Source organism: Lontra canadensis, unplaced genomic scaffold, assembly GCF_010015895.1.
Source record: "Lontra canadensis isolate GAN:19392208 unplaced genomic scaffold, GSC_riverotter_1.0 scaffold8, whole genome shotgun sequence".
NCBI lineage: Eukaryota > Metazoa > Chordata > Mammalia > Carnivora > Mustelidae > Lontra > Lontra canadensis.
This window is the reverse complement of record NW_022631002.1, coordinates 32185298-32206653: the sequence shown is the minus strand read 5'-3', so window position 1 is coordinate 32206653 and position 21356 is coordinate 32185298. Positions and strand designations below refer to the sequence as shown.

The following is a 21356-nucleotide window of genomic DNA, read 5'->3' as shown; positions in this document are numbered from 1 at the left end:
CGTCTCGCGGCAGATGAGACAGGCTGCTCCTGGGAAGCTGGCATCGTCTGCTTGTGCCTCGCGTGTGATGCCCATGGCCACGGATGTTTAGTGGCTTTAACGTCAAAGCATTTTTAATAATAAACCCTTCCATTTTCACCTGGTTACAAGTGGTGCTGAGTTTGGCTCTGGGGGAGAACTTCATGTCAGGACATTGTTCTTTCTGATTCTTGACTTTTTCTTCATGATAGTTTTACCTGGTATCTCGTAATAATACAGGTGGTTAATTTTTTTTTTTTAGAGAAAATTGGAAAATAGTCATAAATAAGATAGGTATGAAAAGACTGTTAGATTCTACCAACTTAGTGGTAACTCCTAAGATTTGAGTACATCCTTCTAGATTTTTTTTTTTTTAAGATTTATTTATTTATTTATTTGAGGTGGGTTGGTGGGGGGAGAGAGAGTGCGAGCAGGGAGAGCGGCAGAGGGAAAGGGAGAGGCAGACTCCCTGCTGAGTGCAGAGCCCAACACAGGGCTGGATCCCAGGACCCTGAGATCATGACCTGAGCCGAAGGTAGATGCCCAACTGACTGAGCCACCCAGGCGCCCCCAGATTTTCACACATCTGTGACACGGTTAAGTGAAGGAGAGCAGGCCCTCCACACGCAGGTCTGTGGCTGACATTTTCACAGTGTGGCGTCTCGATGGTGACCCCCTTCCTAGGATCTGTGGGGCAGAGCGTGGCCTTCCTTGCCACCCCTCGGCCCTTCCCACCGCAGCTGGGTGTGGGGAAGGACAGATGGCTGCTGTGCAGCCCAGCTGCCAAGTTTTTCAAAGGAAATGAGGACTTTTGGTTGGCAGGGCGAGAGCTTTCACATCTGTTCTTTTAGGATTCTGTGCTGTTACTCAACACCCTGTGACCCTGGCTGCCCCCTTCCTCCTCCAAAGCCCTCCGTCTCCCAGGCCTGGTAGAGGCTGGGCACATCAGGGTCCTGGGAGCCAGCCCCCTGCCCTCCGGTGGACGGCGCCCCCTACATGATGCTGGGCTGCCCCTCTCTCCTTGTTCTGGTGCTGGACCCGCGACAGGCGGCTGATTTCTGCAGGGGAGGGACAGGGTTGAGAGGAACTGAGTTTAATAGCTAAGATGCTGTTTACTTAGCCCATGTGTTTATTTGGAGTGGCTTTGAGGCTCGCCCCAAGCCGCCCCTTAGGACCACCACTGATTAGGAGTTGGGCCCTCATTCCATCCTGTCACTTGTGACCTGTCGTGTGACCTCAACCAGCCCCTTCTCCTCTGGAATCCCGGTTTTCTGACGGTGGAGGGAAGGAGGGAGCCAAAGGGTGTCCATATGTTCCCAGTCTGGGAAAGAAAGAGATCCTGGCCCATCCCTGAGCCCACAGCCAGGAAGAGATGAAGGCAGAGGGGCCGGAGGTGAGTGGATGCTTTGGAATGTGCCCCCCCACCCCCTGGGGCCCTGTGTGAAAAATCAGTCTGGGAGGAAGGTGACGGGGCCACCAGGCTGTGCCTGCTGCACGAGGCCCCCCTCCATGAGGAATCTCACTCCAGCCCTCCTGGCCATGAGCCTGGAAGAGCTGGGGCCAGCGGACCAGACGCCTGTGCTAAGCCGGTTGTTTGTCCTCCCCGACGGGTGGGCGAGTTGGCGGGGGGGGGGGCACGCATACTGCGGGGGGCATGGGGCGGGGGCCGTGTCTCTGCTCTGTGCTCTTGTGGGGAGAATCTGAGTGCAGATCCCTCAGGCAGAAATTTCTCCAAGGGCCTCTTGAGTGTCTGGGGGGCCTCCTGAAGAGGAGAGATGATCCTGGGTCATGCCTGAGCAGGCCAGGGCCGTGGTGGTGAGAGGGAGTCCGGCTGCTTATGACGGGGGCTGCTGGGTCCCAGGGCTGGCAGCGTGGTGCTGGCTGAGGGAGGGCCCTCAGCTCCCTGTCACGGGACTGCCTGAGTGTCCTCACAACATGGCGGCCGGCTTCCCCCAGAGCCAGTGCTCTGAGAGGGGGCGAGGGGGAAGCCATGCTGTCTTTCATGACCTCAGAAGTCACACATTGTGGCTTCTGCCATATTTTGTGGGTTGCGAAGGTAGGGAGGGGCATGAACTCTGAGGGTTGTTGGAGGTCATTTGGAGACTGACTACCACAGGGGCAAAACGGTGCCCATCGCTTCTAGCTCACATCCTACCAGGCTGTTGAAATGTGAGCGCCTTTTTCCTATATAGTTCCAACAAAATCCCAGAATTGGATTTCCTTGGACCACTTTGAGTCCCATGACCGTTCCTCAGTGGACAGGGGTCACAAGCCCGCCCCTGGAGGGCTGGTTGCCCATAGGAACAGGGAGCTGTTGCCAGAGTGGAGATGGCTGCTGCAGAAGGAGGATATCTCACTGTAAACCCTCTGTGGAGAGACCTGTGGCGCTCTGCAGCCCAGAGGCAGTAGTGATGGGACCCTGGGGAAGGCTTCCTGGAAGAGGTGGCATTTATACTTGTCTTGGGAGGGTGGGCAGCGTTTTGACCATTCCTGGGGGCAGAAGGTTCTGAATCAAGGCATGAAAGAGTGAGGCATGGAACATGGACTCAGGGACGTCCTGGGATCTTTTTCTTTCCTGGGCTGGGAACATATGGATGTACTTGAGCTCAGTCCTTCATTTAATAGTCAGGAAACTGGGTTTCCAGAGGGGAAAGGACTGGTTGAGGTCATGCAACTGGTTAGGAGTTATAGGATGGAACGAGGGCCTCTGACTCCTGATCAGGGAGGGTGGAAACATGACTTGTGGGGGTCAGGACTTGACTGAGGAGGCACAGCAAAGCCATGAAAGGCCTTGGACTGGGGCAAGCACATAGCAGAGCCAGGATCTGGGGTTTGGAACTGAGAGAACCCCACCCCCTGAGTCTGTCCTCCCTTGTCCTCCTTTAACTGAGCACTTACTCTGTGCCTTACACACGTTTCTCACCTAAGCCTCCCCCGCCTTCCAAGGAGCTGGGTGACTTTACAGAGGGCCTCCGGGGCTGCTGAGATCACACAGCTTGGCCAAGGTTGCTCCTTGGGGCTCTGACTCTAGCGTTCATAAGCCTTTTCTTTCCTCATGCATGGGACGAGGGGCCGGGCTAGCAAATCACTAGCCTCGCAGGGCTCTTCTGGGGTGTGGTGAGCCTCCTGACTTCAGGGGAAGGAAAAGATAAGGTGACTGAGGGACGGATGGTGTTTCCCTGCTCATACCCGCTCCAGGAAGCCTGCCTGAGGTCCCAGAGGCACCGGGTGCCGTGGGGTTTCTTTCCAAGGGGAAGGGCTTGGCATCTAGTGGCCCAGGGCTTGACGTTATTTGTCCTTTGGTCGCCCGACAGTCTGCCTTGCTTCTGCTGCACTTTTATTCCTTCCTGCCCACTGTTTCAGGACCTTGCCACTTTCCCAGGCTGTGGCTCCTGGGCGGGTGAGGTCTCTCTGCCCGGAGCTCCGGTCCATGAGTCTTGTCTCCGTAGATGATTCTCCCAGACCTTTGTGTAGGTCTTGGTGGGCACAGCTTAGCCTGGGAGCTTGGCCGGCGGCGGGTGGGGGGGGGGGGGGCTTTGTCCAAGTCCCGTTTGCGCCCCCAGCAGCAGAGAGGGGTCCTGGCCATGGGGAGGAAGGTAGGGTATAGTGGGATTTGGAGTAACCTGTCCTCAGGCAATCCTTTCTTTGGTCCCACGATGGTCATGGGGTGAGTGGTTGCGAGCACAGGCTGTACAATCAGACAGACCTGAGTTGGAATCCTGGCTCTGCCTTTTCTTAGCTGTGTGTTCTGGGGCAATTGAGTGACCTCTCTGAGCCTCAGCTTCCTGTTCTGCAGAAGGGGACCTTCTTTGTGGGGCTGATGGGCAGTTGTGGGAGGCCGTGCTCGAGGCTGACACACAGCCAGTGTCCAAATGTTGGTCATAAGGCTCATCAGCCTGGGTGCACGGGCCCTGCCTGGCGGGACCTTGAAGTGTGTGTGAGGGCTGGGGGGTTAGGTGCCCAGGGGCCACGGCTGGGGGTGCAGCAGGTGAGGAGGGAAGAACCAGGCCAAGGCCTCCTCTGAAGATGGAGCTGAGACGGAGGCCTGGGGAGGGCAGGGGAGTCAGCTGGGACAAATGGTCTCTGTTCTTCACTTTGTTACCAAACAGTAGGTTTTGCTGTCAGAATAAAGGGTAGAACGTGATCACAGGACCTTAGGTCACTTGTTGAACAGGCTTTGAGGACTGGGGTGCCTTGCCCCTCTATCTTAAGAGGCCTCCGCTCCCTGCTTCACGGTCCTTCCTAGCCTGCTGCCTCACCGCTGAGCACCATGTGATCCCAATGGGGAAACTGAGGCTTGGCAAAGCAGAAGGGGCGTGCTTCCTGGCTGCCTGGGGCCCAGGGCTGCTGGGGTTCTCTGGGGGCTCGAGCTGTTTGGAATAGCCACTCCAGGCATGGGCCTTGGCATGGGGGCAGCTGCGAAATGGAGAGGCAGCCGATGAGGCTGGAGGCCTTTGACCTCTCAGAGATGGATGAAACCCCCTCACTATGTGGGTGGGGAAACTGAGGCTCAGGGTCTGACTGTCGGTGGGGGGGCCAGAATGAGGCTCAGTGTTGGGCTGCTCATCAAGGATGCGTTTACTCCTGGCCTCCAACCGTCTCCTCGGGGCTTCTAACAGAGGTTTTGGTGCCTGTTTTATTTTCACTTTTTGAAAATCGTTCCAGCTTCAAGCTTCCAATTTCCATGAAGTCATTGGAGCCAGGAGCCTGGACTCCTGCCTCTCCCCACTTCGGCTGAGGGCCCCGCTGCAGCTGGGAGAGGGGGGCCCCCCACACCCCCGGAGGGCTCGGCCTTAGCTTTCGCGTGGCGGCTGCCGTGGAGCAGGAAGTTGTGGGTCCCAGATGTGACTCGTGCTTGGTAGGTAGCCGGTGAAGGAGGCTTCCCATGTGTGCACCCGGACGCCGGCTGAAGAGGGGCAGGCCGGGGCCGGGCTGCCTCCACACGGGCTCAGACCCCGCCGAGGGGGCCTGGACGAGAGCCAGGTAAAGGGCCTTGGGGACGGGGTGCCCTGTGTCCTGGCGGCCTGGGCCTGAGGGGAGTGTGGGCTGGGCCTCTCCCTCCGGCAGGGCTGGACAGGGTCCGTGCTGGGGGTGGTGGGGCAGCTCCTGGACAGAGGACCTGGACAGCTGGCCCCAGGCTTTGCCCAGCCCCACGAGGGGGTGCTGTTAGATCTGTGGTGGGGGGCTCATGGGGCTCGTTCTACCTGGAGTTCTGTCAGCCCTGGACTCTCAGGTGACCACTTTTCTTTTCAAGCTTATAATTTTACATTTACGAGTCCACTTTTCTCAATGACAGTAACAATTAGCGAGGGGAGGGCTGTCGAAGTTTGTTTGTTACGTTAAAAAGAAAAATAAGCCAAAAAAAAAAAAAAAAACCCTGAAAGTGACACCTGCCCAAGAGAGAACCAAGGAGCCTCTGGAAAATGGAATGGTCTTCCTTTCTCTCCAGCCCCTCCCAACCTGAGGCCCCCCGCGGACTGATGCGGACCAGTGGGAGTAGGTCCTTCTGGAACATTCTGTGGGCTCATCCAGACCCAGGCACACAAGGCGAAGTAGGTGCTTCGTTTCTGTGTCACCACCCAGGGTTCAGGACAGATGGCCCCGGGCTCTTCCTCTCTGGCCAGCCCTTGGGGGAGGGGAGCGGCAGGGGTGAGGAAAGCAGAGGGCTGGGCTGGACCTCAGTGCAACAGGGCCCCTGGCCCCCCAGGCCTGGCTGGGTGGCTGGCGTCCTGGTGGCCGGAGTCTGGGCTGGCTCAGCTTGGATAGCTGCGTGGCCGTGGGCTATCAGCCACAGATGTGCAGGTGGACAGCCCGAGGGTGGCCCACGAGAGAGGGACTAGGCCAGCCTTTCTCTGACAGCGGCTCCGGGGCGGTCGTTTTAGCCCATATGTGGATGAGCGTGTTTAAAATTTGCTAGGTATTTATTTTAACGTATTTGAGAAAAACAAACCTGTAACTAGGACTTTGGGTCGGTGAGTTCATGGCCTTTCTTCGCTTAGGACGGGGCAAGCGAAGATACTGAAAGGAGAAGTGAGCAGACCTAAGAGGAAGTGTAGAGCCAGCAGCTTTGCCGGAAGCCCAGGCGTCTGTGGGGCCGGAGTAGGGAGGGTCTGTGCTGGGAGGGTGTTTCTAACCCAGCTGTGGGTCTCCCTCCCTCCAGATGGGGGCCTTCTGGGGTTTTCCTGTGGCTTCTGATGTGAGGTGTGGGTGCAGAGGAAGGGAGGCTCTCAGATTGTTCTGGATTCGGGGCCCTCAGAAGGGAAGGTGTGAACTTTGTGGGGGAAAGAGTCTCTCGTGGAGTTGGAGGGCAGAGCAACGGCGGTTTACTGGCAGCGGGTTCCGTGGGTTGGGGAAGGGGTGGTCTCGTAGGACCCCTTGGCCGGGAGTAGGTCTCAAGAGAGGGAGACTTCTTGTGAGCCCTATAAGAATGGGGGTTCGGTGCAGGGAGGGATGAGGCAGTGTGTGGTGGGACGGGGCAGGAGGAGGGCCTCTAAACAGGCCAAAGGTGCTTTTTCAAGGGGAGATAAAGGTCATTCTTGATGTTATGGGGACATGTACCCCCCCTTTACAGTTTATAACTGATGGCTTAACCCATTTCCTGTTCCCCTCACCCCCACCCTGTGTGGTGGGTACCCACCCCCCACTTGGCAGTGGAAAAGACAGAGGCCCAGAAGGAGCCACATATCCTGGGTCACACAGCGAGTCAGCCCCCAGGGTGGTCAAGGGGCACTTATTACCTGTCATGGAGAGCGGCCCTGTCGTGTCCCGGTGCCTCTTGTTTGGAGAGGCCGGGCGGGGCAAAGCTGAGCTGGGGCTCTAGATGGCTTTGAAGGGTGCCTAGGGGGTGAGCCTCACCGTGAGGAGGGAGGAATCAGGTTCCCCTGAGTGGGTCCCTCACCCCACGGGCCTGGCTTGGCCCTTGTCTGCATGTGCTGTTGGGGGGCCGGGGCGGGGCTGTACCACCGCTGAGCCGTGCCTCCTGCGACACGTGCAAGCTGGGAGTTAGTCCGGTTCAGTGAATGAGACCATCACATCTGAACAACCAGGGAGGCAGGGGTCTTCTGGAGGTCACTGAGCCCAGCCCCCTGCCCCCTCCCCTGGCCCCACTCTGCCTGCTTCCAGCAGCATGGGAAGTGAGCTGGGTTATCTGAGCCAGTTCCTGGGCATCTGTAAAATGGGTCGCTCATGTTTAGAGGCTTAAACAGGGTGACAGGTGGCACCTGGTGCCACAGAGCCACGACTCTCGGGCAGGTGTTACCGGCGCTTGTCCTGCTTTGGGTGGGAGGGTGGGCATGACTGGGGGAGGGGACCAGGGAGGTCAGGATGGGCAGGGCAGGGGGAGGGGCCTCCCCTGGAGCCTGCAGCCCTTGGGCTGATTGCCAGCTCCCATCTGTGAAATGGCTGTGCCCTGGCAGGGGGCCAGGAGAGCCACGTATGCCTGGAAAGCTCTTCTCAGGTGTCTGAGATCAGTACAACCAGGTCTTGAGTCTCCCCAGTGGTGGCCAGAGCCCTCTAGCCCACTCCTGTCTCGTGGCCCTCCAGCTCTGCCTCTGCCCCGTCCTGAACGGTTGTCCCCCTACCCACTAGGGTTCCTCCCACCCCCAGCCCCCAGGGAGGGTGGCGGGGTGCCCACCTGAGGGCCACAGGCATCTGGCTTGATCTGTTGCCGCACCCGGATCTCACAGACAGCCACGTTGGGCGTGGGGTGTTGCCCAATCCTGAGTGCTGACCTGGATCAGAGCCCCTTCCTTTTCTGACTTTCCCTTGGAAGCCCTCTGGGTGTTGAAGTGGGGTGGGGATGAGCTTTGGGTCAGAAGTGAGCTCAGTTCCTCTTTCCTGACATTTCTCCCACGACACTGGATCATCCCTTCTGACACCTGCTGATCCCAGCAATGGGTCTATTTCTCGGGTGCTGTCTGAGCACCAGGCCAGTGTAGTGGGGGGAGGGGAAAGCCGAGCTGACCCTGCAGTCCACATGGCGTGGGAAGGCTGACCCAGGGGCTTGGACATGGGGCCAGCACGCTTCCTGGGTTCATCTGACACACATACTTGACTGGTTCTCCCGTCAGGTGTCACGTTTGAATCCCTTCTTCTGGCTCCTGGGGTCCTCTGTCCCGGTCCCCCTCCCAGTGCAGTCCTGCCTCTTGGGGCCTCCCATGCACTCGGCCACACCCCACCCCGGTCAGTACCCTGCCTTGCCCTTTGCCCAAGCAGCCCCTCTGCTTACTGCTTCCCTACCTGACACAGGTCACCCCATCCTGGCTCAGGTCACCCATTTGAGGGTTCCTCCTTCGGGGTCCTCAAGCTTGGGAGAAGAGCGGGCTTGAGTTGTCTGTTCTGGAGTTGGTCAGTTTGCAGCCCCATCCACCGTCCCCGGCTGTGAAGCGAACCCCCTCCCAGGGCTGGGGCCTGGGGATACCAGGGCCACCCTCCTCTCTCCATCCTCTCTGTTATGCCCCTGTCTGTACCCCTCCCCACACTGACCACTGAAGGGAATTAACTGTGACTGTCCCCAGGGAAAGGAAACAAACAGATCTTTGTTGGGGGCATCCTGGTTTGCAGATGTGTATGTGGTGCCCCTGAGGCTTACCTCCTCCCTCTTCCTTTGGCGCCTGGCTGGGGGTGATGGGAGTGGGAGTGCTCATGACCTGGGGAGGAGCTCATGCCCACCTGGGGCTCAAAGCATAGCAGGTTTGGCTTTCAGGGAATGCAAGGTTGTGCCAGTAGTAGGTGGGGCCACCATCCACCCCTGGGGGACCCACACTACCCTGGTGGGGGCTACTTTGTATTCCAGGATCTGGGCCCCTGTCATCCCCTCCAGGGACCTTTGGTACACCTAGGAAGTGCCTCTGGTGCAGTGGACTGGGGTCCATGGTTCCTGCTGTCACTGGCCTGTGGAGCAGGGAGAGGCCTGGGAGCTCAGGGCACAGCCCCTCTCTGCACAGATGGGGAACATTTTTCTGCTTAGAGCTGTGTGGGAGGCACAGTTTCCCCTGGTCTCACTAAGTGGTGGGGATGTGGATTGGGGGACCTTGTGCCTCCTCCTCCTAGCCTCAGTCTCCCCACCCCTGCAGTTGCCAGGCTGACTTTGCTCCCGCACACCTCCGCTCCCCTCCCTGTGGGCTCTGCACAGACCCTACTCGAAGCCTCCTGTACCTGTCTCCCTCTGGCCCCATCCGGCTGGGGGAGGAGGAGCCCTTTGAAGTCAGCTGGAGGTGCCGCTTTAATGGGGGGGACCCAGGCTAAAGGGGTGTGTCCTGTTTTGAAACACCCCGCCTCCAGGAGCCCAGGCCCTGTGGAGGGGGAGGCTCAGTGTCAGTGCCTGGGGCAGGGACCAGCACTTCTGTACCCCTGCTTTCTGGGCAGGGAAGCAGGGAAGGGCTGCCCTTAGGGGGCTGTCAGGAAGTCAGGCTGAGACCTCCTTGGACTTAAAGGGCATCGCTCAGTGCCTGTTGATATCAAGGTTTTTCCCAGCAGCCCACCCCTTGTGTTTGGAGCCAGCTGGGGTGACCTCACATGGTGGCACTCCCTATGTCCCAGCCTCTGTGGGAAACCACTGAGCATTAGGTACTATCACCAGCCTCTTCTTTGATTGAGGAAATGGCCCAGAGAGGTTAATGCATGTGCCCTTGGTCACACAGCAACTCTGACGTTTGGTCCCTGCGGCTCTGCTCTTGACCTCGAGGCTTTCCTGCCTTCCTGACTCTCAGCCTGAAGCAGCTCCCTTGACCACCTGTGTGTTTCTCTTCCTCAGAGAACTCACTTTTTCCGTGTGTCTCCTCTCCCCTGTCAGTGTGAGCTCTCCAGGGGAACTTGCTTATTGTGGCCTCAGCATGTCACCCAGTACGGGGCGTGGGCAGGAGCCCAGTGAGCACGGGTGGGTTGGAGGAGCTCGGGCCCCGAGGGGAAGTCTGCTCTCCTGTGGTTGAAACAACACGGTAGGGTTGGCCCCCCAGAGTGTGGGAGCTTCTGGATTTACGAGGAGGTTTTTAGCCATGAGGTCTTTTCACTGCCGGAATGGGCCAGGGGGCCAGGGACATTTTTGTCCCCATTGCTCAGGTGAGAAACTGAGGCCAAGAGGCAGGTGACCTGCCAGAGCTCACGCAGATGGGAGCAGGGTCCCTAGGACTGGGCCCGGCCCCTGGTGCATGTTTGGTATGGGCCGGATTTGTCTCAATCCGTGGAGTTTTAAGTGTCCCCTCTGTGGCAGCCAATGGCTGGATTTGGGAAGCTAAGCAGTGTGTAGCCAGACTTTGGGGGGGGGGCAGGGCATGTAGCCAGGCAGTGACAGGCCATGTGTCCTGTGTTTCGATGGGCATTGCAGGCACTGGGGGTGTAGAGGCAGGCACCAAATCTAGATTTGGAGGGAACTGGGCAGCCCTCCTGGGGGAGGAAACAGCTGAGCCTGGGCTCTGAAGGGTGGACAGGAGTTTGCTAGGTTTGGGGTCGGGGGTGGGGTGGGGGAGCTTGGATGGTGATGCAGGGGGAGGTAGGCAGTGCTTCCAGGCAGCCCTAGCCTGGAGACAAAAGGGCGGGGCTTGTTTGGGGAACCGAAATAAGTCATTCCTGCACTCACAGAGAAGCCTCTGGAAGCCCCGAAGATGTTTTCTGGCCAGGGGGTGAGCAGGACCCGGCTTGGTGTCTTTGGGTGTGAGAAGCCGTGGCGGGCTACCCCACGGGTGGTCCTGTGTTTGGGGGTGCATGGGGGCTCCAGTACCTTGGCTGCCTGTGTCCTACTGGAGCCCGGCTCTGGAAGGCAGGAGTTTGTGGAAGGAAGGAGGAAGTGAGGACTGGGGGGCTTAGCCTCCTATAGGGAGGTCCTCCTGAGCCCCTGTGTGGGTGCAGATGCAGAGGCCAGGCTGTGGTTTTGGGGTGGGGGAGGTCGGCTGCAACTGTTTCCCTGGCAGAAGGGCTCTTCCGGGCTTCCTGCCCATCCCATGCCTTTAGGGAGTGGGGGGTCTCAGCATCTTGCTTAGGGCTGGGCGTGCTGGTGGCTGGTCTCTGGGGGGTCTGTGGACTAGCCAGTGGCTAGTCCTTACCACGGTGGCTGAACTTAGGGCTGCTCCCCTGTACCGCAAGCAGGTATACCGGCTTGTCCTCCACTGTGTGTCCATCCAGCCCAACCCAGGGTCAGGTGGAGGTGGGAGAGGGGGGACCCCCGGGGCCGAGGGAGCGCCCTAAGCGGTCAGAAAAAAAGGGAGGGATAGTGCCCTCTCTAGGCCACATCTGCCCTGGGAGGAGCTCTGAGCTCCATGGTTAGCATTTTCCAAAACAAGTTCATTGGAGATGAATGCTAAAAGAGTCCCCTGAGCCAGAGAGATTAGGAAAAGTTTAGCTGTGTTTCACATAGCCGGTTTGTTTCCTGCAGGACTTCTCAGAGCCTTTAATTGCTAATGTGTACAGGAAATCTTAAAGCAGGAGGAGGAGAACACTAAGCTCTGCACTGCCGGTGACCAGAAACCAGTGTGGGTGGGTGTGACCATGGGTGCGTAGTTTTTCGTGGCTCTGCTGCTGGAAATGCGGACAGAGGGTTAAGAAAAAGCTTGAGCCTTGGAGTGGAGCAGGTCTGTGTTGAAATCCCAGCTTTCCTGCTTCCCAGCCAGGGGGCTTTGGACAAATAGGTTAAGATTCCAGAGTCTGCCCCTGGCTGGAAACAGAGTGAGAGCAATGCCCCCCCGCCAACCTCCACCCCCCATTGGGCTCAGAGGTTGCAGAACCTGTCCTGAGTGCAGGTCTTATGCTTTCTCTCCACAAAGCAGGCCTATAAGGCTTGGAGTGAGGTCCTGATGGGGCCTGGGAGGCCACATGGCAGTTCCCTCTGCACCCAACATCCCCCCACCTCCCTCTGAGCCCAAGTTGGGCAGATGGCCGTGAGGGTGTCAACCCCTGTGGCAGCTCAGGGCCCCTGATAGCAGTTTTGGGTATGACTACTTTTAGGCCAAGCCACTCCCAGGGCAGAGTGGAGGGGCTAAGGCTCATGACAGGGTCGGGATGGCAGGAAAGGAGCAAGTTCCCTACCCACCTTTTCCCAGATCTCTTGGCCCTTTCTGTCAACTTAATACCTGTCATCTTGACTTGGGTGTGCTGTGCCAAGGCTGCCCGCCTATGTCACCCCTGAGAATCCTCTCAAAGCCCCACATGGTGAGGACGGCATTCTCCCTTTTTTCAGATGAGGGAACTGAGGCACAGAGAGGGTAAGTAACTTTCTCAGGGTTGTGCAGCTGAGATGGGATGGGCCCGAGATGTGTGTGTGTGTTTCTTTTTAAAAACAGGTTCTATTTTTTTTTATGTGTTCACAGACATACTTATGTATGTTCACATACACACACACACCATTAAACATGCCAGGAACACATCTTCCCATGTTAGTATATATGTCACCTGGATTATCAATCACCTTTTATTGCCCTTGAGTTTTTCCAGTAGGGTCTTTATATTTTAGTTCATTTTTTAAAAAGTTGATTTCTTTTAGTAATCTCTACCCCCACAACATGGGGCTCAAACTCAAGACCCCAAGATCAAGAGTCACATGCTCTTCAGACTGAGCCAGCCAGGTGCCCCAAGTTTTTAGTTTATTTATTTTGGAAAAGATTTATTTATTTATTTTAGAAAGAGAGAATGGGAGCACATGCACATGCAGGGAGGAGGCACAGAGGAAGAGAGAAGCTCTAAGCTCAGCGCACAGCTCGGCACCGGGTTTGATCCCACGATCCTGAGATCCGGACCTGAGCTGAGGGTAGATCCTTAACCGACTGAGCCCCCAGGCGCTCCTAGCTTATTTTCAAAACCACTTCATTGAGGTATACAAAAGGCTGTGCATATTTAATTTATACAACTTGATGGGTTGGAGATAAGTATTCACCTATGAAACCATCAGTCTGTGCCATAAACCTCTCTATCTGTCCCTCACCTCCAAAAATTTCCTCCTGCCCTCTTTATTATTATGTGTGATAGGAACCTTTAACATAAGGTCTGCCCTTATAGGAAGAATTCGAAGTATGTAATACAGTATTATTAACTCTAGGCAGTAGCTGTGCGATAGATCTCATATAAAACTTTTCTTTTTAAAAGATTTTATTGGGGCATCTGGGTGGCTCAGTTGTTAAGCATCTGTCTGCCTTTGGCTCAGGTCCTGATTAAGGGTCCTGGAATTGAGCCCCACATTGGGCTCCCCGCTTAGCGGGGAGCTTGCTTTTCCCTCTCCCACTCGCCCCTGTTTGGGTTCCCTCGCTTGCTGTCTCTCTGTCTGCCAAAAAATAAAATCTTTTTTTAAAAATTATGTATTTATTTGTTTTAGAGCGAAAGCGTGCACACTCAGTGGGGAGGAGCAGAGGGGGAGGGAGAAGCAGACCCTGCCCTGAGTGTAGAGCCCGACTCGGGTCTCGATCCCACCACCCTGATCTCATGACCTGAGCTGAAATCAAGAGTCAGGTGCTCAACCGACTGAGCCCCAGTTAAGAACGTTTTAATGGCCCCAGCTACATTATGGCAATAGAAACAAACTGAAGATTCGTTCACTCCGTCAAAGCAGTTTTGGCTAGCCCGTGTCTCGGTTCAGGCATTGCCTGTGCCCGGCGTTACTGTTGCCATGTGGATTTTTCACGCAATACCCCGGACCAGCAGAGTTCAACCTGCTGCACCCTTTTTGACCGTGGCCTTCTATTCCATAGTGCTGATCTATTGTGATTTTTTTCACGAGCCTCTGACGGGTAGCTACATTGTCTTCTTTTGCTATTGTAAGTAATGCTGCAATGAGTAACCTTGTACGTGTGTTAGCTACATTGTCTTCTTTTGCTATTGTAAGTAATGCTGCAATGAGTAACCTTGTACATGTGTCATTTTACATATGTGAAAGCCTGGGTAAGATAAATTAGTTGAAGATTTGCTACATCAAAGGTTTGTGTATGAGTGATTTTGTTACATCTGACTAACTTGTCCTCCCTCCAGAGGTTACCATACTCCTGCCAAGGCTAAGTATGAGCTCCTATTTTGGAGCTCCTGTTTTGCCACCACCTGTAAATGCTCTATAAATACTTTGATCTTTGCCAATCAGAGGGGTAAAGATGATTTTGTGTAGTAGTTTTAATTTGTATTTCTCTTATTATGGGTGAAGTCTGCTTCTTTTTAAGAGCCATTCTTAGTGCCTTTCTGTGCACTTTCTGTCCATAACCCTTCTCCCATTTTTCTCTTGGGAGAAGGGTTATGGTCTTTTTCTTTTTGATCTATGGGAGCTTTTTACATATGGGGAAGATTAGCTCCTTACGATAAGAGTTGCAGATATTTCCCTGATTTCTTATTTTTTTATCTTTTGATTTTGCTCTTAATAACTTTTATTAGGCAGTAGATTTTTTAAGATGTAGTTCAGTTGATCAGTCTTTTCATTGTGGTTTTTAGGTTTTGTACTTGGCTGCTGCAGCATGATTGGAGAATGCTTTCATGGTTTCTTGCTCTCTTATCTTGGTATAAATGATGAATCCAGCTTGCTCTCTCTCCTCTGGGTTTTGCTGCCTCTTTAAACAGACTGTTAACAGAGTAGTTACATCCTTCTTGCTCCCTCCAGTTCAATGGTTACTCTGGGATATGTCTGCCTGTGGGTGTGTGAAATGGGTCTCTTTGCCTGCCTCCCAACCCCATGCATGCCTCACCTTTGACCTCAAGGTCCTCACCTTTGGACCTATTGGCTGGGGCCCTGGGCAAAGCATGAAGTCAGTGAAAAGACCACTGTCCTGCCATCCTGGGCGGGACATCCTGTAGGCTAGCTAGACTGCCCCTTTCTGTCCTTCCTTACCAAGGGGAGAGAGATCAGAAATGTGTTGAATGTGGGCATGAAAGTGTTTTCATTTTAAAGGGGGAACGTAGTGAGGGGAGTGCTAAAGGAATGAATCACTAATGGTGGAATTTCAGGCAAGAGCCAGTTAATTAGGTAATAAGCACCGTTCCCTGGACACCTACTGTGCAGACACCCAGCAGAGGGGGACGTGGAGGCCTCTGCCTTCTGGGACCTTGAGCCTGGAGCATAGTTTCTTCTTGGCATCTGGCCTAGTGCCCAACACATAGAAGGTGCTAGAGTGCAGTCATTAAAGGAATGAAGGCATGGATCTCTCTTAAGATGAATGAATGAATGAATGAATGAATGAATGAATGAATTTTCACCAGGTAGTCACTAGCCATCATTAGAACTGGCACATGAGACAGAGAAGCGGGTTTACTATCCGTGGCAGCTGAGCCCTGGAGGTGAGGGGTAAACGAGGTATTTGTATTTTAAAGGAGGGACAGAGTGGGCTAAGGCAGAATCCAGAGATGTGGAAGGGAGGATGTCAGGTATAGAGAATAATCCCTTCCCCACTCTTAGAAGTAGCCCTGGAGGGGGCCAGGTGACAACACCCAAGCTGTCCCCTTCAGTTTGTTGTTCTCATTTTATGATTCACACACCACGCCCAGCCCAGCCCAGCGCCGGCCTCAGAGGTCTGACAGAGCCGTTCCTTTGCAGGAAGGAAAACCCGAGGCCCACATGGGGCACAGGATCTGCCCAGGGTTATCGAGCAGGTTGGTGGCAGAGCTGGGACTGGACCACGGGTGCTGGACCCCAAGACTGATGGGGAGTCTCTGGTCCCCAGGAGCTGGCACAGAGTCAGCCTGGGGTCCTGGGAGAGCATGATGGGGTACGGGGCTGGCTGGGGAGCTCGCGTCATTAGGGGACTTTGACCTTCACCCCTTGTGGGTTGTCACCAGGAGGTGCGAGATGAAGTAGAGGGTTCTGGGGGGGCCTTGCCTGCTTCATGCTTCTGTCTCTCCCGTGTGGGCCCCATGGTTAGGCTTCCTGAGCTCTGGAAACTGAGCCTCCTCTCTGGGCTCGTCTGCTCTTTCGTCCCAGAAACATGGCCATCATGACCTGCACCTCACTCGTCCCGCGACTTGGGTATCAGCACCCGCTGCTTGCTGGTGAGGAGAACTGAGGCCCGGAGTGTAAGCGCCTAGGACTCACGGCCTTGGGAGCAGAGCCGGGGTTTGAACCCGCACCTCCTCCCACCCGGCAGGCTCCCCGGAGAAGAAGGTGCGCTGCCCTGGGTGCTTCCCGTTCTTCTCATGTTGTCACCTCCTTCTGCCCTAGCGGTCTCTCCCTCCTCCTTCCAGACCTGCCCCGCTTGCTTTCCCCTGCCTTTTCTGCCTGGTCCAGGACTCCAGCTGGTCAGCACCTTTGTGTGTCCATCTGTCCCGCCCATCTGTCTATCCTTCCGTCTGTTCCACAAGCAATTACAGGGACCAGCGGCAGGACACAGACACAGTTCTCCCCCAGCAGTTTGCTGCGGCAGGTGCTGGGACGTCGGACACGTGGGACCCTAGATTAGGCGTCCGGGCAGGCCTCCCTGGGTGGGGAGAGCCCGGAGTGGGGACGGAGGTCAGACCTTGCATGAGGAGAGCTGTGTAGAGGCCCGAGGGTGCTGGGGGCTGGAGAGGCTGGTGTTGGTGGCAGGGAGGTGGGAGGGGCAGTTAGACTGAAATCCCTCAGTCCCCACCAGGTTTCTTGGGTGCTCCTTTGGCCAGGACCGGGCTGAGCAGAGCAGTCTTGGGCTTTCCGGCACAAAACAAAACTGTGGGTCTCCTGAGGGAGATGCCTTAGCTTGAAACCTCCCCAGCCAGTAGCAATCAGCCTGTGACCCACCCCGTGGAGGGAGCCAAGTGCTGGGCCAGCCCAGTAGGCCGAGACCACGTGGGTGCTGGGTCCCATCAGCATGGTCCCCAGGCGGATTCGGGGGCAGGGACTAGGCCCCAGGGGCCGGGGTGGAGACTCTGCTAGGGACTGCCTGCCCCTCCTACACACCCCAAAGCCCCCACTTCCTCTTTTTGAGGTACCAGGGCCCCAGGCCCTGTGCAGCTCCGGGGCCTGCTGGGCTGGGCCAGAGGAAGCCAGGCTGGGATTCCTGCCGGCACTGCTTAGGTGAGGAAGTGGGTCCCCTCTCTATGTCTATGAAAGCTGGGGGTGGTCTAGAACCCCCAAGGGGGGCTGTAGCCCTGGGGTGTTGCTGGATCAGCCAGTTCTAGGGAAGGATTTCCTGAGCACCCCCAAGGGCCTGGTCCTGCACTCATAATTTGAGGTCCCAGCTCCGTATTTCCAGCAGCTCTTTGGCTGAGGAACTCAGACCCCGCAGGTTAGTGTCTGTCAAGGAGACCACAGTCCTGCCTCAGTTGCAGGGAAGTGGGGAAAGGGTGTGTGTGGATAGCTCAGAGGGCTTCCTGGAGGAAGTGGTGCTTCTGGATCTTGCTGGTTCAGAGAAGGCTTCCTGACATGGCGGTCTGATCTTCCTTCTGGGAGGCAGAGGGAGGTACCTTGACGGAATCCACTTTGCCTCCCACCCTCTGTCCTAGGCCTTGAGAGGAGAGGATACGGAGGGGTAGGCATTCTGAGAAGTTATGGGCTCTGCAGATGTCAGCACCGTGAGGGCGTTGAGTAGGACAAGAGGTGGTGACGTGTGTCCACATCCTAGCTCTCTTTTGCTAGCTGTGTGACCTCAGGAAAATGACTGAACCTCTGGGTTCCCACACCCATAAAAGGGAAAAGAAGCTGTCCTTCCCCTGCAGGGCAGATGTGTGGGGTTAGAGCCCATAGCGCTGGGCACGCAGCAAGCACTCACTAGATTCTGTTTATGGCATTGTCTGCCCCATGCTGGCATGAGACACGAGGCTTCAGGGGTACAGAGGCCCCCAGGAGTGCTTTGGGGAACGAGGCTGATCCCCTGCCTCCATTTCTACCTGAGCATGCCTCTGGGCTCCCAAATTCCTCCCGTAGCGGGGAATCTCTGGAGGCCACTGGAGATATGGGGAGTCTCCTTGCCCCAGCCTCCTGCTGCCCCAGGTCCCATGCAGGATGGCTGGCCCTGGGCTGTGGTGTTTGGGACAAGGTGACAGAATGAGGGGAGTTCCCCTCCTTGGCCCCAGCCCCCTTCCAGAAGTTCTTAGCCAGGACCAGCCTTGTTGGCAGGGACACACTCTTACTTCTGAGCCAAGTGGGACTCTGTCCCCAGCCCCTAGACCCTCAATTTGGGCTTCCCAGATACAGTGAACTGGGGCAACATGGACCTTGGAACTCTTGGTTGCAAGCGACAGGAACTCACACTGACTTCAGCCCAAAGAAGCATAATTGTTCGGTGGGATGAAATCATTTGGAGGTTGCTTGAGCTTCAGGCAGAGCTGGATCCAGGCATTGGGTGGGGGGCAGTTTCAGCATTTAGAGGGTATTTTCAAGCCTCTGTCTCTAATTTCCTTTCCCATGTTGGCTCATGCTTCGTGGGCTGTCTTTTATGGTGCCTTCGAGTGTCTGCCTGCAGCCGGATGTTACCAGCCAAAGACAGTATCTCTTTCCCGTGGGTCAGCAGAAGTCCCAAAGAGGGTTCTCACGGAGAGGATTTTGGTCACATGACTGTCCCTAAACCAGTCACTGGGGCTTGAGAGCTACAATGGTGATGAGCCAGCCTGGGTCACGTGGCCCCAGACCCAGGGGACTGACAGTGGGAGAGACAGACGCAGCAGAAGTAGAAATAACGTCCCCCTCCCACCTGGACGCTTGGGGGTTCTCCTCCACTGTAAGATGGGGCTGCTTGCCCTGCTCCCCCACCAGAGCGATGGCGAGGTGTGAGGGACAGTGAGTGACCCCTGGGCTCCCCTTCCTCCAGGTGAAGGGGCCTCGACTATCCCAAGTGCATCTGTCTGCCATTGGTGTCTTGGGACTTCAGACAGAACCAGTGGGGAGGGGGTGGGGGATCCACAGGGAGATAGGCTTCTGCCTGACCTGAGGCGGGACTTAGAGCCAGAAGGAGTGCCCGCTCATGGAAAAGACTGCCCTGAGAGGTGGTGAGCTCCCCGTCACCGAGGTGGGCAAGCTGAGGCTTCAGGGTCATGAGTTGGACATGGAGCGAAGGAGTTCCTTCATCCCGGGCTCTCATCTATGGCTTCCCTGCCTGCTGCTGCCTGCCCCGAATCCCAGCCCTCCCAGTGGCCAGCGGTGTCAGTGACCAACTGAAGAACCAGTGACTGGATAGAGGGGCCTCGAAGCCTTCCCTGGCAGGGGGGCCTCCGTGTCTGCTTTTGGGGTGGGAGGCTGCTGCTAGGGAGCCGCTGACCTGTGGAGATGCTACCAGTGGGCTCGCAGACCACCTCTCCAGGAGTGATAAACGCGTCTTTTCTCCCAGCCCCCAGCCCTGCCCTGCTCTGCTATCCCAGGAGCGGGACCATGTCCCTGCATAGGCCAAGGTCCCCGTGCTCAGGGCTGTCTATTGTCCCCACTCTCTCCCACCTGCCCTTGCCCAGGAAGTGGCCTAATTAGATCCCTGAGAGCACTGTTTACCAGGCCCGGGCTTCCCACGGGCCCCCGGAACCTTCAACTGCTCCTTCTCTCTCCACGCCTGCCTCAGCTGGGCCTTGTGCACCTGGAAGGGTAGGTCAATTCGAGGGTATCCCGGCTGCCCCCAGCTCTGGTCTGTGGGCTTTGCCTGGGGGAAAAGAGCCCTTGGGGGGTGTAGGTGTTGTCCTGGACCCTGGTGTTTGGGGTTTCTTGGCCTGGCAGTCGGGTCCCGGCACACCGGAGTTTGGCCCCAGGCCAGAGGGCCAGGCAGTGCTGTGTATCCTTGTGGCAAGTGGTTCTGTCCCTGGGAGATCACTGGGGAAGCCTCTCTCAGTTCAGTGAGACTGAGAGGTGGGGCCAGGAGACGGGATTCAGGAGCTAGTGGACCTGGGTGTAAAGCCCAGTGCTTCTCCCAAGCAGCCCTGGCTGTGTGATCTTAGGTGAGCCATGCGACCTCTCTGGGCTCAGCTATGCATCTGTAAAGTGTCTGTTCTGAGGATGAGAGGGGTTGTGTGTGTGTGTGTGTGTGTGTGTGTGTTGGGGGGTCACCTGGCATGACAACATTTCTGCCCCAGCATTTCTGCTGGGGGCTTCTCAGGACAGGGACTGTGTCTCGTTTTGTGAACCCTACAACACAGGGCTGGGCGTATGTGCTTCCATGCCTCGTGTGGAATCAAGACGGGTTAGTTCAGAGTCTGAGGTTGCAAACGAGGGGGATGCACGCCTCACGTTTTTAAATTAGCTGCTGGCATTGATAAGTTGGTGTGTCAAGTGCGAACCAGGTCTGTAGCTTGTCCAGGCTTTGGGTGCTTAGGTGGCCCTGGGCCCCAGCCCCGCAGGGTTGGCTGCCTTCAACAGGTGCCAAGGCTGTGTTCACCTGCCTGGGGCCTGGAGCCAGCAGAAGGCCCCAAGACCTCCGGCAAATGGCATCTCCCTGTCACCTGCAAATGTGGGGTCTTCCCAATTTCTTCCTGGAATTTGTGGAAGGGGAGCTCCCAGAGGGATTTGTGCCCGAAGTGGCTCGTGGATCTGAGGTGGGCACTCACTGGGGGGCCTCGCTCAGATTCAGGGACTCTGGGTGCCCTGTTCTTCAGTGTCTGGGGGTTCCGTACTGCCTTTCCTTTGCAGCTTTTGCTGGTGGCCATTCATGCCCATCATGGCAGCCCAGAGCCTTTGCACCTCTTATGGCCTCCCTGCCCTCTGCCACCTGCCCTGCCTCAGAGCCTGGAGGGTGTTGGGGGCCTGGACTCCTGCCCCCAGACCTCATCACTGCATGTGCTTTCTGGTGCCTTTCTGTCTGTGGGGACGGGGAGCTCTGTGGGGAGAGAGAGCTAGCCTGGAGCACAGGCACGCCGACAGGCCTTTTTGGAATAAATGAATGAGGAGATGAATGAACGGTGCTGGGGAGAGAGGGACTGTGCCCGTGGCTGGGCACTGCCCGCGCCCAGCTTGTCACCCACGATCCGCTGTGCTTCCCGCTCTGAGGTTCCGGTTCCGTCGCGATGGGGGCGCTTGCAAACTTCCTCCATTCTTGTCAGTGGAAATTTTAAAAATGCACGTGAAAAATGCAGTCTTATGAGGAAGCGTAATGTAACACAAATGCAAGAGGGTTGCTCTGGGTGTCGCAGGCATGGGGGTGGGGTCTGAGGCGCAAAACTCACCAGAAAGCCCCAGTTACCGAGCGAGCGTGACCTTTGCACGAAGACCGCCAGAATAGGAGAAGGTCTGCAAACAGACCCCATGTGCACAGTCCCCTGACTTACCACAGAGGTGGCTTCCCCGAACTTCTTGAGGAAGGAAGGGTGGCTTCACTGGAAGCCGAGGGGGTAGTTAGAGACCCATGTGGAAGAAAGGCATGAAAGCTGATCCCTGCCTCACGCCACACACAGTTTCCCTGGAATGGATCGGAGAAGTCCATGTGAAAGCAACACCATCTAACTTCTAGAACAGTGCTGTCCGGTAGAAGGTTCCAGATGATTGAAATGCTGTCTGTCTTTGC

At 56.3% G+C, this 21356-nt stretch overlaps 1 protein-coding gene across 9 annotated transcripts in view; it reads left to right on the top strand.

The window, feature by feature from the left end:
- The window catches only part of ADCY7 (adenylate cyclase 7), a 51908-nt gene that overhangs the window by 7050 nt on the left and 23502 nt on the right, over positions 1-21356 (top strand). For 4 of the 9 annotated variants that reach the window (XM_032854521.1, XM_032854522.1, XM_032854520.1 and 1 more), the window contains exon 1: positions 4941-5001. The exons of 1 other annotated variant lie outside the window; for it this stretch is intronic. The gene's annotated coding sequence lies outside the window, so the exon portion shown is untranslated. Of the gene's footprint in view, positions 1-4939; positions 5002-16939; positions 16958-21356 lie in introns of those variants that run through there. 4 more of the 9 variants (XM_032854518.1, XM_032854515.1, XM_032854523.1 and 1 more) reach the window with 3 other exon arrangements.